This window comes from Triticum aestivum, chromosome 4B, assembly GCF_018294505.1.
Source record: "Triticum aestivum cultivar Chinese Spring chromosome 4B, IWGSC CS RefSeq v2.1, whole genome shotgun sequence".
Classification (NCBI taxonomy): Eukaryota; Viridiplantae; Streptophyta; class Magnoliopsida; order Poales; family Poaceae; genus Triticum; species Triticum aestivum.
The window spans coordinates 321,176,844-321,189,760 of record NC_057804.1 but is presented as its reverse complement, the minus strand read 5'-3'; the positions used below and the strand labels follow the sequence as shown (position 1 = coordinate 321,189,760).

At 40.5% G+C, this 12,917-nt stretch overlaps 1 long non-coding RNA gene across 4 annotated transcripts; it reads left to right on the top strand.

Moving 5' to 3' along the window:
- The first annotated feature begins 13 nt into the window (after positions 1-13).
- LOC123092086 (uncharacterized) lies at positions 14-5,174 on the top strand. Of its 4 annotated transcripts, none has more exons than XR_006444194.1 (9): positions 14-227; positions 462-570; positions 679-711; positions 783-870; positions 960-1,074; positions 1,161-1,231; positions 1,603-1,705; positions 3,016-3,114; positions 4,806-5,174. It is a non-coding gene; the product is annotated as an uncharacterized lncRNA (long non-coding RNA). The 4 variants fall into 4 exon arrangements; XR_006444195.1 differs by having other exon boundaries at positions 2,992-3,114; XR_006444196.1 differs by having other exon boundaries at positions 687-711; positions 1,603-3,114.
- The last annotated feature ends 7,743 nt before the right edge of the window (positions 5,175-12,917 follow it).

Genomic DNA, 12,917 nt, shown 5'->3' with positions numbered 1-12,917 from the left:
CACAATAATCTCCTCCTGATCTTGCTATTTGTGTATAATGCATCTTCATATGGCATTGATGTTCTTCCGATTTGCAGGCATATCAAGATCAAGGATATTTAAACTTGTTTCTTTTATTGATGAAAGATTTCAGATGCTTCTGTAGATGAATTTCTGGTGTTAATTGTCCCAAAGATGGAACGATTTGTTCCACGGAATTTATCTCCTTAGTTGCATTCCATTTACAGGTAAAGTGAGATTGTTACCTCTGTTTGTTTTCTGTTTAAACTTCACCATTGGAGAATGGATATTAGCTTAGCTGCTGTATGCAATTTTTCATTAGAGGGGCCCAGGCTGAGGCTTAATACTTAATTACTTTCTGTTGAACAAAAGAAAAAGTGCACCTATGAATTGTAAAATGTGGAGTGCAAACCCGACATCCTCCAATATTACCTGATTTGGTGCTGATTTCCATCTTCCAGTTCATGTTCATGGCCTTGCTGTGGTTGCACGGTGGTTCGTGGGGAACAGGAGCAAATACCTTTGCTACAACCAAGGTCTTGACAAACCAGTCAGGGAGAGATAGGATCGGTGAGTCATTTTACCCTTTGTTTATCCCTTCAGATTAGCAGAGAAGAAGGATCTTTTTTTATTCCCTTTTGATTTCCTCTCATGTTTGACTGGAACCTTTTTTCATAGTTTTGCAGGGGTTGTTATGTTCTGTCCCCCGTGGTAAGTTTCCTAGGCAGCGGCTTACTCCTCTCTTGTTTCTTGTCCTTGATGTTGTGCTGTGATTGGTGCAGCCGCTGGACGAGAAAGAGTAGAGGATCCAGGAAAGCAACCGCAGGAGCCGGAGAAGACGTCCCCAGGGCTTCTACGAGGACCAAAAGCGTATGTCTATCATTAGAGCCTGGATAAGGGCAGGTGATGCAAGGTGTCTCGTCCTAAAATCATCTTTGTTGGTTTCGATGATTTTGCAGATTCCTTTCAGCAATCTGGGGTTGTTAAGTAGAGGGTCGGGATTGCCCTGGGCAGATGCTTAAGTTCCTGGATGTAAACGCACACTTGCCTACATGGGCCAAAATATTATTTGAGGTGTGTGTGCAGTTCTAATTTACTAACATTCTTTTTTCTTTTACGACTGACTGCATCCAACAAATGAACTATGTGGTTTCTTTCAGATAATGATACTTGTTTTGCATATTTGCATCTCGAAGAAGCTTGCCCACTATTGTAGGTCAACATTTTCTTGGTAAGCAGCACAGAAGACAAAGAAGGCATCTTGTGCATGTTTTGTTGTTATAGTATATCCTTCTCTTTTCTTTTTGACACTGCCATGCTTAACGTTGTACTATGTTTTACATGGGAGAAAGCTAGAAACATTAGAGAATATGATTGATATACTTGGCGCGCAGTTGCAACTAGAATAGTTCAAGGCCTGAGGCATGTACCGATATATGCTTTTTTGAGTAGCTCCATATATATAGGTCTTATGTTTGAAATGAAGTTTTCACTATCCTTTTTACATTTGTATGAGTGTTCACTGTGTTAAGTTCCAGTTGTCTGTTATTTTCTGTGTTTTCATTTCCTTCCATTAACATGGCATTATGTGTTCTTATTCAGCTTGCTTGTGGAAAAACTGGTTCTCGTTCAGTTATGTGTGTCAGTCTGATAGAAGATGGACACCCCTCTTCAAGTTGGTTTATGGGCTTGCGGAGTGTGAGAAGTAAGTTACTACTGGATCCACTTTCTTGTCACTAGCCTTGCTTGACATGTTCATTTCTCACGCTACACTTACCATCAGAATTATGTGATTACATGGAGATATACATCAGTGCTTGGCAGTTATTAACATTATGGAAGAAACTTCTAATTATCTTGATTATCTTGCTGCCACTAACTGTGTTGTACTGATAACACTGATAGGCTTAACTGATGTATTCAGGTATAGCTGTCAATAACTTTTATCTGGACTTCTCAGAAATTGTTCCCTAGCAATCGAATGATTATGTATTGCATGGTTTGATTTCTCAAATCATTCTGTGGTATGCACGGTTCAAATTTTCCATTTGGACAGCAGAGCTAGCCCACAGTGGTAGTAAAAAGCGGAGTACTCTTTTTATGACTGACCTATGCGTGTTATTCACATTACGACAGACTGTTCTAGCTGTAATTATGAATTTGGTGTTTTTGTCGATCTTGTCTGCTTTTGTCGTGGATACTGCCTCTAAACTTCAGGTGGGTTGTATTGCTGATGCCTTAGAATATGTATTTTGATGTGAACTAATGTCTCTTGTGTGTTCTCCAGTGTTGATCTTTTGGGACTAATTTTTTGTAACTGTTTATAGAGATGTTTAATTAGTTCCACAGACATGCATACATGATTTGCGAAGAAATTACTTTCTCTGCTTTGTTCTTTAAAGATGTATTTTCAATGGCTATTTAATATAGATGCTTCATTAGTTGCATAAGCATATATGATTCTATGAGCAAATTATCTTCACTGATCTATTTTGGAGAGATGTCTGATTAGCTGCACAAGCATACATGGTTCCGTAGGTAATTTGTTTTACCCTGATCATCTTGCTATCCAGTTGTGTTGGTATGGTCTGAAACAGATTCACAAGTATTTATGATGATCGTTTGCATGGTGGGTCGTGCTAGCAATGTGCTTTGCATATACACGATTCAAATATTTGTTAGGTGTTTTAGTTTACACATTTCTCCTGAAAATCTGTATATGTGTATGCAGCCATTTTTGAATTGGCTATGATTCTTTTTAGTATTTTAGTTTACACATTTCTCTTGAGAATCTTCACATCGAACTGTAATAGTATGTATAATATAGGTTTGTAATTTTTCCATTACTTGGTTCTTGCCCAGGTCTTCTGTTTCTATACCATACTGTTCTCGTGTCATTCCCGTTAGTTTTTATAGGGCCTGCAGATCAGCTCAGTTTATATATATATGCTTTTACTCCTGAACACAGTTTAATGATGTTCATTCTTTCAGTTTACGAAAATCTCTGCCTTATAGGGCCGGTTCATATTGACATGGAGGAGGCACAGAGGTTTATTGCTTCTGTTTGTGGGATGGCCTTGAGGGGAGACCAAAGCAAACATCAACATGTTCAAGGTGCATATACTCTGCTACTTGTGTTCGTCTCCCTACCTAATGTGGAGCATTATACATTTTGCTCAATATAGTTAGTTACTTAGTTTACTGGAAGTTGTGATAGTCAGAGTGCATACATGCTTGATTTTACTTCAGTTAGTAGCTGTATCCAGTAGGAACTTATTTGTGAAAACTAGACCTGGAGAAAGTATGCAGCCCTGTTTTGTGCAGATAACTACTTTTGCTTACATACTGTAGGCAAATTTAGTAGGCTTATACAATAAGCTTCTTCATTGATTTTGTTATTCGTAAACCTGTAGTTACGGAGATCCATGAGTTTCATCGAACATATAAATGCTGGTGGGCAACCCGCCGTTCTGGGGGCCTTTGCGCGTGCACGATCGCTGGCTGTTCGATTAGCTTCTTTGATTGTTTTTCACCCTTGATTTTTACTATTCACTTCGTCTTTTGTTACAACTTTGACTGCTTTACCGGGTGGCTGCCATTGGGCCCATAAAATCATTGGTCCACGCGGCAGCGGAGTGCTCGTGAACTCGGTCTGTGACCGCCCGTAAAAAAACCCTAGATCGTCTGATACTATATCTATGGGGATATGTCTGAAGCTTCAGTATGTTTTCCCCCTAACAGTATTTAATCTAACCAGTGGTGCATCAGGTACTAGATTGTGGTGAGAAAATAGAACTACTCGTTGATAAAGACAGCATGCTCGCTCACATGTATTGTGGTTTCACACTCATAAATCAGTACTTGGGCATTGGCTTTGTTTTATATATATAAGAATGTTATCATCAAAAACTATAATATCTCTACTAATAAACTTTATGGAAGTGCACTACCAACTGAATGAGGAGAGATCTATCTTCACCTGATGATTCCACCCCTTTTTACATAACACTAGCTGCTGCACAGTAAAAAGTGTCTCGCAGATGCTCTTTATGACACCAACTGACAGATTAATGAGTGCACTCATGGAGAACATAACAAGGTATTTTAGGAAGTGCTTGGACTAGGTTCAAATTTTTGACAGTCTTAGGCACACTTTTTTTACAGTGTTGGTTTCAAGTTTTTTTTCCGACACAGTTAGACTTTCTGAAATACAGCCTTGAACTACACATATTCTGTACAAAGCTTGTTTAGTTCTCTAAAACCTGCACATGTTAGATACAGTTTGCGAGAACATGTGCAGATTTGTGAGAACTAAAAACACTTTTTCCCAGAACATGTCCATTGATAGTAAGATTGTTTGCCATAGTGAAAGGAGACAATGCGCTTGATATAGCTTGTCATGAGATAATGAAACAATAGTGTTTATTTTGTCACCAGCAAGATGATGATGTGAAGAATGACTATTTGCGTCATTCAGAGGTTCTACCATTAAATAGTTTCCCATAACAGAATATTTGCTAATATTGGTAGCTAAAAATGAGATACTTATGCTTGTTGATGCCTTCCCTTTTTGTAGTAACATCCATGTGTCCAGCATATGTAGAATATTAGTTTTTTCTTGGCTGTTTATTGTAGTTCGTTCTTACGGTTTGGAAATTATTTAGCTATATTCCTTGTCTCAAGCGAGCATGAGCAATATCTTCTTTATTCCGCGTGCCGCCAAGTTTCTCTATTTTAGATGGTTGTATCTTTTCGCTTCTAAAAAGGGATATGTATTTTATTAATTTGACTATAATTTGTGGTAGGTACATACTGAAGGATGTTCTGAGGCTAGCACCTGGTTTAGAAGTTTTGAAATTCACAACAATACCTCATAATTTTGATTTGATATCCAGAATGCTAATTGAAGAATGAGCCTATGAACTGCATTGTATTTTGTAATATATCCTTATATATGGTGCTTGTGGCATTTTTCTTGCAATTATAAGTTTAAATTTATGGGTATTTATAGAGTCCCCCTTTCTTTTTCCGCAAGGGGCAGTAGCTGTGCCATTCGGTTTGAAGGACAAAGAGTTGATCACAAAGGGGTAGCATTTAGGATATATATACAAGAGTATAGAACCAAATTATATGATGTAATTGACCACTATTTTTTATTAACTTCTCTTACACAATGTTCACGAGTTCATGTACATTTTATTGTGTCACTTGTGTTTACTCTTTTTTAATGCAAGTTTACAGCTACTCGGAGTTCCTAATTGCAGGCTCAACTATCTTTACCCATCGATGATCTAATTTGTGGCATTATTACGTAATAAGAAAATATTTGCGTTTAATTTGTTTTATATATAGGCGTATAAGTTCTTACTAAATGTACTTAAATATACTGTTATTGAAAAAAATGCAAATATTTTCAACACGAACATTGTTTTAAACGGATCTCTGCGCCATTTGGCGCAACTGGTCATCTAATACTATTAAAAGGGTATGCGGTGTTGCTTAATGGCTTGTTCAAAATGCTTAGTGATATGCTTCAAAACCCTTAGCCACTTTCTCACATCCACATATGTCCTAAACCTAAAGTCAAATTCGGCCCGATCGATTTGATCTATCCGCCACCCCCGAGTTTCATTTGACATAGCCACTGCCACAAACCCTAGTTACATCGGTCTTACCTATAAGGATCTTGGTCTCATCGAGATGAGATTGCAAACTCTTTGTTTTCTTTTTGTAACATTTCGGTCTCACCGAAATGAGCAAGTCAGTCCCACCAAGTTTGCATTGCAAACTCCCTATTTCCTTTTTGTAACACTTCGGTCCCATTAAAGTGAGCGAATCGGTCCCAACGAGTTTGCCTGACCAACCCTCTGTGTACCTATTGCTGAAGTCGGTCCCATCGAGTTTATGCGATCGGTCACACCGAGATTGCGTTATGCCATAACCCTATTGCATCGGTCCCACTGAGATGACTATATCGGTCCCACCAAAAATCCTAACGTTCACATTTTTACCTGGATCGGTCTGACCGAGTTTACTGATTCTGTCCCACCGAGTTTGGGAATCTGTGTGTAATGGTTAGATTTTGTGTGGAGGCTATATATACCCCTCCACCCACTTTTCATTCGTGGGGAGAGCCATCAGAATGTACCTATACTTCCACTACTCATTTTCTGAGAGAGAACCACCTACTCACGTGTTGAGGCCAAGATATTCCAATCCTACCATATGAATCTTGATCTCTAGCCTTCCCAAGTTGCTTTCCACTCAAATCATCTTTCCACCATAGCCAAATCTGTGAGATTGAGTTGAGTGTTGGGAAGACTATCATTTGAAGCACAAGAGCAAGGAGTTCATCAACAACACACTATCTATTACCTTTTGGAGAGTGGTGTCTCCTAGATTGGTTAGGTGTCACTTGGGAGCCTCCGTCAAGATTGTGGAGTTGAACCAAGGAGTTTGTAAGGGCAAGGAGATTGCCTACTTCGTGAAGATCTACCCTAGTGAGGCAAGTCCTTCGTGGGCGATGACCATGATGGGATAGAAAAGGTTGCTTCTTCGTATACCCTTTGTGGGTGGAGCCCTCCGTGTTCTCACGCAACCGTTACCCTCCGTGGGTTGAAGTCTCCATCAACGTGGATGTATGATAGCACCACCTATCAGAACCACGCCAATAATCTCCGTGTCAACATTGCGTCTGCTCCCTCCAAACTCCCCCCATTTACTTTCTTGCAAGTTGGATGCTTTACTTTCCGCTGCCCATATACTATTTGCATGCTTGCTTGAATTGTCTTGAGATTGCTTGACTTGTGCTAAGTTGCTAAAATCTGCCAAGAACTAAAATTGGGAAAAGGTTAAGTTCATATTTTGTCAAGTAGTCTAATCACCCCCCTCTAGACATACTTGCGATCCTACAAGCACATTCCATACATTCACACGGAAAGTTCAACATTCAGAGCAAAGTAACATGTCTGATCCAGAGATAAAGTACTGCACTTCCACGTTGACAACCATAATAGCCAAATTAACTATCTACTCCCACTAATACTCTAGTTTATAAGTACTAACTTACTCTTAGCTAACTAGATGATGTCGGCCGCCATCTGCGGTACACGCTAAACACTGACACTGACGCCCTCCTCCTCAGCTCGGACTTGCCAAAGGTGCTATAGGGTGTGTTGCTCGCGCACGTTGGCCCTTTCCATGCCGTTGTGGTCCACCAAATCTTTGACTTCTAGGCGGTAAACCCACTTGACGAGATAGTAGTAAAATTCAGCGACGCGCATGCGTGCATGCCTAACAACCTCTTGGGCTATTTGCCGGGCACTAGCCTCCATGTAGTCGGCCCAGCTGCGGGCGCTCTGCTCGCGACTCAGAGCGGCGGTGCGCTGCTATTCCATGTCGCGCTAGTGGCGCTAATCAACGATATGTTGCTGCTTTGCTAGCCAGTCGCACTCCAACAAGTCCTCATACTCCGCATTGCCATCTAAAGACTGATAGAATGCCTCCTCCCTTCGTCCACCTTCCCGTGAAAAACCGAACACTAGATCCAGCGGTGAGTGCCTTTGGCGTCGCCTATTGCAGATGGACAGGGGCATGACGAACGTGGCGAGAGCGAGGGTAAGTGGCGAGTGACGTTGGGCCGGTGGGGGCTTGTGAGGATAGGGCGAGTTGGGTGACGGTGCCACAGGAGAACATCGTGAACTAGTAAGTATAGGCGGAAGGTAGGTGAACCAGCATGTCGCGAGAGACGCGACAATCATCGGAATTCAATGCATAAGCAGGCATGGCTTAGCGTGCCAGCTTGCTGTGGAAAACTAGAAAAAAATGAAATTTTGACTGTGTCGTGCCATGCCGTCCCGTTAGTGGTGCGTTGCGTCCTTGGTGGGTCGCACATCGGCATGATGGTCAAACAACTGCACTCGATTCATTGAGATGAGGTACGTGCATGATCCTCTTTTTATTCGTGTAGGATCGAGTCGGTCGGATAGTGTACATGTAGGATCGCAATAGCTAATGAAAATTCGCTGGGAGATAAGGCATTTGCGAATGTTTTTGTTGGCAGTTTCTTCAGATTCGCATGGCATTTTCTTCAGAATAACATGTCAACTTCTTCAGAGGTAGGCATTTTTATTCAAAAAAATTGCGACCTTTGGATCTTGTGTCAGAACTAAAACCGCGATGAGCGTATTAGTAGGCTAGCTAGTGATCTATCGGTAACTTGTAAACACTGAGTGAAGAGAAATAAGGAACTGCTAGTAACTTGTAAACACTGAGAACACATAAATAAGGATCATGTTGTGCACAGTAGTAAGAGCCGATGCATTTGAAATGTTCACACGAGACACGCCGGCCTGGCTTTGTAATATGTTCACATTGATGGCCCAAATTCACAACCAACTAGTACGATTCCCAGACAGAAGATCAACATGGTAATGCATCTCAATGACTCACATATCATATACAATATGTAGCTCCTAAAGGAAATATCAAGAAAAAACATCTGTTCTTGCTACTAACATGGATGTTTCTCTGGCCAACATTCAATACAGAGTGGAAGACATTTGTTTTGAGAAGTCTACATTTTCTCTTGCAAACATAGGTGGTTTCACCAACAGATGAAACAATGAGAATGAACCACACATGATGGAGGAACATCCACTGAAATATGAGTTGGTCATCTGCGGTCACACAACGAGACTATTTTCGGAAGAAAACTTTATCTTTGGCTAAATGATGCCCATTGCATAATCAGACAAAAGCAACGAAGGACCTAATGTTGGCCAATAATTAGTAATGTACTACTTTTGTGCACTCCATGAAGTGAATATCCAGTCTTTCTTTGTCTATTTTCAAATGACACTGCATGCAGTGGCTATACTATTCTCTTGTGCAGTTCCACAAAAATTGAGGTCACTTCGTTTGTTTGCCAACTAGCAATGGACAAACATCAGTTTGCACAAATATCAAGCAGCTAGTTAACATATACCCCACCTTGTATTTACAGTTTAAACACGTCTCTGCTAGTTATTTCCGCTTAGCATATGTCATGTTTTGGACCGGGCAATTTGCTACTGTCATGTTTTACATTCGACAATTTGGTACTGAATTGATTTGCTGGTACACAGGCGAAATATAGCACCTATTCTTCAACAGGCCAAGGATATCCATGTTTGCAGTGATGGAAGAGGTGAAATCGATACAACCGAAATTGAGCACCCAATCATTGAATCATGTCCTGCACCACAAATGTAGGTCCACCCTGCCAATAAATGTACATGCAAACCACTAATATTACTATCTAATGACAGTACAAAAACCATCAGCAAGATAGTAGCAAACCATGTACCTTGGTAATGAATAGCTCATAGTGCAACCAACTGGATATAACTGTTTGGAAGAAAAAAATGCTCATAATGTTGAACCATTTGGACCTTTTTGCAGTTCCACTAAAATCGAGCATCCCTGTTTGCACAGGTATTGAAAGTGTGATTACTATAGAAGTGGCACTAGTTGAAGCACAGACTCACAAATATAAGCATTCCAATTTCTTACTGGGAAAACGTAGCAAGACTGTTTCTAACCATCTATTTGAAGGAAAATAAGCCAACAACGGCTGATGTAAGGAAGTGATACATAGTATTTTGTGAAACATTGGACCATTCCTGACCTTACCTCTTCTTAAGCATTTTTTGTGTAGTTCAACTAAAATAAATGCCATCACCACCTTGACAATTCAGTGACACTGTAAAAAATGACTTACAATTACATCATGATGTCAGGTATGTAATCGACTGGAAATAGAGACAAACGTGCAGACCTCCTCCGATAACATAATGAACATTAATTTTAACAAAGGTGTGACTAGCCTTGCTGGCATAATTTGAAAGAAAATTCTACACCCTCCGTTCCTTAATATCAGATGTTTTCACAGTTCAGTTTGAAGTACCCAAATGTCTAGTATTTAAAAAAATGGGTAGTAGTTTTCTTGAGCACATATCTGGGAAAGCTTGCGACACCTTATATATGTCCATACGCTAGTGCACACCATTTGAATATTACAAATATATAGTAATCCAGTGGCTAGTGCAACAATAGAGTAGTTTTTTATTACGGGGTATAGTACAATGGTTTACTAAACATATTTGCATAAGCTGGCACTGGAAGATTTCTATAAGCATCAACTATACAAAATCTAAAGGTAACAAGTTTCAGCATTGGTATACTGGCTGTGCAATAGCATTAGACCAAATACAAAAGTGTGAAGCTAACTATCATTGTTAACTAATGATAGCATAAAAAAGTTGCAAACCTTGTATCTTTAAGGTAAATATCATTTCAAACTCGAGGGGACCTGAAAAATTGCTATCCCAATCTTGATACTCGATCAAACATAAAAACTTTATTAAATGAATCAAGAAAATGACAATAGGAGGAGGTGCCCACTCCTGACCTTTCCTCTTTTATTCATATTTTTTTGTGCATTTTAATTGAAATAAAATGCCATCACCGCCTTGGCATTTTGTTGACACTATACAATTTTTTTGACTTATCGTTGCATCATGAAGTGAGGTATGTAATCTATAAGCATTAACAATGCAAAAATTGAAGGTAGTAACAAGTTTCATCATTGGTATACTGGCTGTGAAACAACATTAGAATACCTTAGCTCAAAAATCTTTAATACATCCACAATCAACAACTAACCTTGAAATAATCCAGTGACATTACTTGGCATTGCTTAATTTATTGGTGCCATTAGACCGACTGGGTCATTAGTTAAATGTGGCATCATTTTAGCAGTAGCATTGCTTGATTTTACTGGTGGCTTTATACTAAGATAAAAAATGTGGCAATAAGAGCGTGGGGAGGCCCATTCGGACAGTGGGTGCACCAGTACGATGTACCTCCACGGACACATAGATTGGTGAGGGAGGGATGGTTGCCCAGAGCAAGAAATTTCCATGCAACATACGTGGATTATGTCCCATTTCCTTCGTTCCAGAAGAATTCTTCGTCCTCACATTCCAGCTGTCGTTCTCTAATTATCCTGACACATCTTTCAAATATACTTTAATCATCTTGTTATCTCTTCATTCTTTTTCATATAAATCCCCTCAAGCATATTTGTTCTTCTAATTCTTCCCGGTGATTCATTCTCTTTCATTAGTCATTTTTGAATTCTTACGGTGGTTCATTCAGATTCTTTTTCCTTTGTTATCATATCAATTCATTCGTTCTTTGCAATCCTACCGGTGGTTCATGAAGACTTTCTCATGTTTTGTGCTATATCCCCCTTAATCCTTTTCCAACAAGAATAAGTAGTATGCAAAATCCGGTTGTCATCAATTAAATTTGATGAGGATAAGCATAACGTAATTCTTATTCTTATTTCATCGTCGTCAAGTAATCCCTTCCTTCGAAGTTTGTTCGTGATGAATAAGTTCTAGTTCCAAGTGTTTTCATCTTTTCTTTTTCGGAGTTCAAATTTCCTTGGCCATTTCGTCGGAACCTCCAGGTAAATCACCGCAAGGCTCTAATCTTATTCTTTCATCCTTCATTTCTATCTCATCATCCTTTTGTCACCGGAGTTCTTCATGGTGGTTCTTCATGATTTAATTCATTCTTCAAGAGTTCATCAAGATTCTTGTTGGAGGAGTTCAAATATCTTTTCTTCTCACGTCTCGAAGTGCAAATAATTCTCTGTTTTCTTCTGAAGTGGAGTTTTGCATTTCTTCGTTCTTCTCAGCTATTCAGACACTTGATTGTGGCAGAGTTTCACCTCAAGTTTTGAGATGTTTTTCCATAGGTTCACAACAAGCTTATTCTTTCGTTGTTGATTTTCTCAACAACTCCGTTCAATCCTTCCTTCTAAGTTCTTTTCATTCCATTCCTTCAAATCTTTTGGAGGCATTGCATTGTTCATCTCATCAAGTGCCATCCCATCTTGTGAAGTTCTTGTTCCATTCTTTGTATATTCAGCCGGAGTGCTGCCGAAATTCTTATGTTCTTATTCCTTTCCTATCTTATTCTAACCGGAGTGGTTTCGGAGTCTATCTTGTTTCTTGAGCTTTTGATTCTCGTCATACTCGTCATTCCTCTTTTCTACCCGAGTTCTCTCGACTTTGTTATTCTTCTTTCTTCTGGTCTTATTTCACCTCTTCCTCTTTCTCTTCCGTCTCGTTCCTAAGATCTCGGGACGAGATCTCTTGTTAGCGGAGGAGAGTTGTAGCACCTCGAATCCGATGCGCCAGGTGTCTTCCAGTTATTCGTCGTTGTTCCCATTTCATTTGCTTGCGTGTTGCATTTTGCCATGTCATCATCTGCATTTCATCAGCATGTTTTTCAAAACTTGCATCCATTCGGGTTCCCTCGGTTCTCTCCTTTGTTCGTTCTGAGCACAGACACACCCGCACACGCCCGCGGCACCTCCTAGTCCTTGGTTTTGTGAGCCACCGAAAAACGTTCTCGGAATGGGCACGATTTGTCGAGTGGCCTTGGTATATCACCAGTAGACCGCCTACCAAATTTTGTTCCATTTGGAGATCGTTTGATGCCCCGACGGTTAACCGGGTAACCGCAAAAGCCTCTTTGGTGTTGCAACCCAACACCCCTCCAAACAGCACAATAACCCAGCTAAACCCCTCCATGCTCTCCGTCGTTGGATCACGATCGTGTGGGCGAAAACCGCTCCTCTTTTGGACACTCCAAACTCCCTCTACCTATATAAACACCTTCCCCTCCGAAATTCTCGGGCAAACCCAAGTCTTCTCCTCCCTCTCGCCCGGCGAACATGTCTGCGCGTCGCCGGACGAAACCCACCGCCGCCCGCTCCAGTGAGAGCGCGACACGTGTCGCCCGGCCACCCGCGTCGCGTCGGCCTGCCGAGCCCGCGTCCGGCCCCCGCGAGTCCGCTCTGC